Genomic DNA, 5,611 nt, shown 5'->3' on the forward strand with positions numbered 1-5,611 from the left:
TGACATATTGATTGACTGGCTGGCTGATTGATTGATTGACTGGCTGACTGATTAATTGACTGGCTGATTGATTGACTGATTAATTGATTGACTGGCGCACTGATTGGCTGGCTGATTGATTGACAGTTGTATAGTGTACCACCTGGAGACCAGGATGAGAAAGGATGTGTGTTTCGGGGTGATTGATTGGCTGGCTGATTGATTGACAGGTGTATAGTGTACCACCTGGAGACCAGGATGAGAAAGGATGTGTGTTTCGGGGTGATTGATTGGCTGGGTACTGAGTGCGGTGCTGGCCAGTCCACTAGCTATCTTCAGAGAGTATGGGACCTTCAATCTGGCTCCAGGACAGCCTATACAGGTAGGTCTCACAGACAGACAGACAGACAGGCTGACAGAGACAGACAGACAGGCTGGAAGGCAGACAGAAAAACAGACAGACAGGCTGGAAGGCAGACAGACAGACAGACTGTAGCTCAGTTGGTAGAGCATGGTGTATAGTGGGTTCCATCCTGGGACCACCCATACGTAGAATGTATGCACACATGACTGTAAGTCGCTTTGGATAAAAGCGTCTGCTAAATGGCATATATTATTATATTATATTATATTAGACAGACAGACAGACAGACAGACAGACAGACAGACAGACAGACAGACAGACAGACAGACACGCACACAGACACACAGACAGACAGACAGACAGACAGACAGACAGACAGACAGACAGACAGACAGACAGACAGACAGACACACAGACAGACACACACACAGACAGACAGACACACAGACACACACACAGACAGACAGACACGCACACAGACACACACACAGAGAGACAGACAGACAGACAGACACACACACAGAGAGACAGACAGACAGACAGACAGACAGACAGACAGACAGACAGACAGACAGACAGACAGACAGACAGACAGACAGACAGACACACAGACCCTAACCCTCTCTCCTCTTCTCCAGGTGTGTACAGAGAAGTGGCCGGGCAGCTCGACAGACGGGACAGTCTATTCAATCTCCATGCTCCTCCTCCAGTACGTTCTCCCTCTAGCCGTCATCTCTTTCGCCTACGCTCGTATCTGGTCCAAACTCCGTTCCCACATGTCCCCCGCCGGCCGCAACGACCGCCACCGCCGACGACGCAAAACCACCAAGATGCTGGTGACCGTGGTCGTGGTGTTCGCGGTCAGCTGGCTGCCGTTCCACGCTTTTCAATTGGCCACGGATATCGACAGCTCCGTCTTGGACATGAGGGATTTTAGACTTCTGTACACGCTGTTCCACGTGGTGGCCATGTGCTCAACGTTCGCCAACCCTCTGCTCTACGGGTGGATGAACAGCAACTATCGCACCGCGTTCACGACCGTGTTCCGCTGTGACCAGAGAATGGATAGTGTGCATCCGGAGGGAGGAAGAGGGAAGGGAGGAAGAGGGAAGGGAGGAGATGGGGGAGGGAAGGGAGGAGATGGGGGAGGGAAGGCAGGAGATGGCGGAGGGATGGCAGGAGATGGGGGAGGGAAGGCAGGAGAGGGGGAGGGATGGCAGGAGATGGGGGAGGGATGGCAGGAGATGGGGGAGGGAAGGCAGGAGAGGGGGAGGGAAGGCAGGAGAGGGGGGGAGGGATGGCAGGAGATGGGGGAGGGATGGCAGAAGAGATGGCAGGAGGTGGAGAAGAAATGAAGCTGGATCTAGAGGCCCAGGACATTGTGACAAACCATCTCAATGCTACAGACCTCTGAGAGAGAAGAAGAGGGAAGGAGAGAGAGAATTAGAGACAGAAGGAGAGAGAGAGAGGGAGGGAGGGAGGAGAGAGAGAGAGAGAGAGAGAGAGAGAGAGAGAGAGAGGGAGAGAGAGAGAGAGAGAGAGAGAGAGAGAGAGAGAGAGAGAGAGAGAGAGACCGATATGGGGAGAGGCAGATGAAGAGAGACCGATATGGGGAGAGGCAGATGAAGAAGAAGAGGTGGAGGGAGGGAAATGAGGGAGGGAGGGGGGGATGAGGGAGGGAGGGAGGGAGGGGGGAATGAGGGAGGGAGGGGGAGGGAGGGAGGGAATGAGGGAGGGAGGGAGGGAGGGAGTGGGGGAATGAGGTAGGGAGGGAGGGGGTGAATGAGGGAGGGAGGGAGGGAGGGAGGGAGGGAGGGAGGGAGGGAGGGAGGGAGGGAGGGAGGGAGGGGGAGGGAGGGAGGGAGGGAGGGAGGGAGGGAGGGAGGGATAAGAAGAGACTGAATAGAGAGAACCACAAAATGAGGTGGAAACTGAGCTGCACTTCCTAACCTCCTGCCCAATGTATGACCATATTAGAGACACATATTTCCCTCAGATTACACAGATCCACAAAGAATTAGAAAACAAACCCAATTTTGATAAACTCCCATATCTACTGGGTGAAATACCACAGTGTGCATCACAGCAGCAAGATTTGTGACCTGTTGCCACGAGAAAAGGTCAACCAGTGAAGAACAAACACCATTGTAAATACAACCCACATTTATGCTTATTTATTTTCCCTTGTGTACTTTAACCATTTGTACATTGTTACAACACTGTATATATATATATATATATATATATATTACATTTGTAATGTTCTTTATTGTTTTGAAACTTCTGTATGTGTAATGTTTACTGTTAATCTTTATTGTTTATTTCACATTTGTATATTATCTACCTCACTTGCTTTGGCAATGTTAACACATGTTTCCCATGTCAATAAAGCCCCTTGAATTGAATTGAATTGAGAGATAAAGCAGTGATGACCTAATAGAGAGATAACCCACTATTCACATGAAAAAAAGGATGACGTGAAAGAGAGATAACCCACTGATCATGATAAAATTATGTTACAGAGAGATAACCCACTGTTCCCATGATTAAAACGAAAATGTCAGAGATGGGATGAAGAAAAAAGATTATAAGATTTTTTTTTTTAAACCCGAAAGGAGCTTAAAGTTTTAATGAGTTCAGTTTAATGGGTCGGGACTGGCTGGCTGGGCAGTGGTGACATGTATTCAGTCCCAAATCACAGAATGTTTTAGGGTTGTTGATTTAGAGTAGTTTGAAACTTTGACTCTGTTCCAAATGCCACCCTATTCCCTATCAGGGACGTGGTAAATAGTAGTGCACTGTTAAGGAGAATATGGTGCCATTTGAGAGGCACCATGGCCTCATTTGTGGGGTGAATTAAAAAATAAATGTGTGCCAAACTTTAATAAATGTTCAATCAAAATAAATCAGGAAATGTGAATGGCTTTCGGTGCGTCTCATGGAAATCTATTGATATTTCAGGAGATGGTGGCTGTCTGTTGATGTCTTGGTATTCATTTAGATTAATGGATGTGATGAGGAGTCAAAACTATAGACTTCAGGATGAGGAGTCAATGTTGTAGACTTCAGGATGAGGAGTCAATACTATAGACTTCAGGATGAGGAGTCAAAACTATAGACTTCAGGATGAGGAGTCAATGTTGTAGACTTCAGAGGAGTCAATACTATAGACTTCAGGATGAGGAGTCAAAACTATAGACTTCAGGATGAGGAGTCAATGTTATGTAGACTTCAATGAGACAAAACTATAGACAGATGAGGAGTCAATACTATAGACTTCAGGATGAGGAGCAGGATCCATGAGGAGTCAATGCTATAGACTTCAGGATGAGGAGTCAAAGCTATAGACTTCAGGATGAGGAGTCAAAGACTTCAGGATGAAGAGTCAATATTATAGACTTCAGGATAAGGAGTCAATGTATAGACTTCAGGATGAGGAGTCAATACTATAGACTTCAGGATGAGGAGTCAAAACTATAGACTTCAAGGTGAAGAGTCAATACTATAGACTTCAGGATGAAGAGTCAATACTATAGACTTCAAGGTGAGGAGTCAAAACTATAGACGGTGATTCAGGATAAGGAGTCAATAATATAGACTTCGGGATGAGGAGGATGAGGAGTCAATACTATAGACTCAGGGATGAGGAGTCAAACTATAGACTTCAGGATGAGGAGTCAAAGCTATAGACTCAGGATGAAGAGTCAATATTATAGGGATGAGTCAATGTTGTAGACTCAAACAATATAGACTTCAGGATGAGGAGTCAATACTATAGACTTCAGGATGAGGAGTCAATGCCGTATGCTTCAGGATGAGGAGTCAATACTATAGACTCAGGGTGAGGAGTCAAAACTACTAAAACTAGACAATACTATAGACTTCAGGATGAGGAGTCAATACTATAGACTTCAGGATGAGGAGTAAAAACTATAGACTCAGGGTGAAGAGTCAATACTATAGACTTCAGGATGAGGAGTCAATGTTGTAGACTTCAGGATGAGGAGTCAATACTATAGACTTCAGGATGAGGAGTCAATACTATAGACTTCAGGATGAGGAGTCAATACTATAGACTTCAGGATGAGGAGTCAAAACTATTGACTTCAAGGTGAAGAGTCAATACTGTAGACTTCAGGATGAGGAGTCAAAACTGTAGACTTCAGGATTAGGAGTCAATACTGTAGACTTCAAAATGAGGAGTCAAAACTATAGAATTCAGGATAGACTGTGACACGCTGGTGACATTAGAAAAGCATGAACATTTAGAGCCGAAATGAAAGAAATTATACAACGTCGATGGAATGACAGAAATCCTTCCATAATGTGGATTACTAGTACAGATTACTACTTGTTGATCTCTTGAGCACAGATGAGGTTCTAACCCAGGGAGAGAAAGAGAGAGAGAGAAAGAGAGAGAGAGAGAGAGAGAGAGAGAGAGAGAGAGAGAGAGAGAGAGAGAGAGAGAGAGAGAGAGAGAGATACAGAGAGAGAAATAGAGACAGAGAGAGAAATAGAGACAGAGAGAGAGAGAGAGAGAGAGAGAGAGAGAGAGAGAGAGAGAGAGAGAGAGAGAGAGAGAGAGACAGAGATACAGATAGAGACAAAGAGAGAGAGAGAGAGAGAGAGAGAGAGAGAGAGAGAGAGAGAGAGAGAGAGAGAGAGAGAGAGAGAGAGAGACAGAGAAACAGAGAGAGAAATAGAGACAGAGAGAGAGAGAGAGAGAGAGAGAGAGAGAGAGAGAGAGAGAGAGAGAGAGAAGGAGAGAGAGAGAGAGAGAGAGAGATAGAGTTACAGAGATACAGAGATACAGAGAGAGAAATAGAGACAATGTACCTACAGTGCATTCTGAAAGGTATTGAGGTAGATATGTACCTACAGTACATTCTGAAAGGTATTGAGGTAGATATGTACCTACAGTACATTCTGAAAGGTATTGAGGTAGATATGTACCTACAGTGCATTCTGAAAGGTATTGAGGTAGATATGTACCTACAGTACATTCTGAAAGGTATTGAGGTAGATATGTACCTACAGTGCATTCTGAAAGGTATTGAGGTAGATATGTACCTACAGTGCATTCTGAAAGGTATTGAGGTAGATATGTACCTACAGTGCATTCTGAAAGGTATTGAGGTAGATATGTACCTACAGTACATTCTGAAAGGTATTGAGGTAGATATGTACCTACAGTACATTCTGAAAGGTATTGAGGTAGATATGTACCTACAGTACATTCTGAAAGGTATTGAGGTAGATATGTACCTA

The 5,611-nt window shown here is 45.2% G+C and overlaps 1 protein-coding gene and 1 pseudogene across 1 annotated transcript in view; both read left to right on the top strand.

The window, feature by feature from the left end:
* LOC123991005 overlaps positions 1-1,425 on the top strand; it is a 9,469-nt pseudogene extending 8,044 nt beyond the window's left edge.
* Positions 1-5,611, top strand: part of LOC123996747 (neuromedin-U receptor 1-like) — a 708,675-nt gene that overhangs the window by 293,560 nt on the left and 409,504 nt on the right. The gene's annotated exons all lie outside the window — the stretch shown is intronic.

The sequence above is a fragment of the Oncorhynchus gorbuscha genome, linkage group LG02 (assembly GCF_021184085.1).
Source record: "Oncorhynchus gorbuscha isolate QuinsamMale2020 ecotype Even-year linkage group LG02, OgorEven_v1.0, whole genome shotgun sequence".
In the NCBI taxonomy this organism is placed as follows: domain Eukaryota; kingdom Metazoa; phylum Chordata; class Actinopteri; order Salmoniformes; family Salmonidae; genus Oncorhynchus; species Oncorhynchus gorbuscha.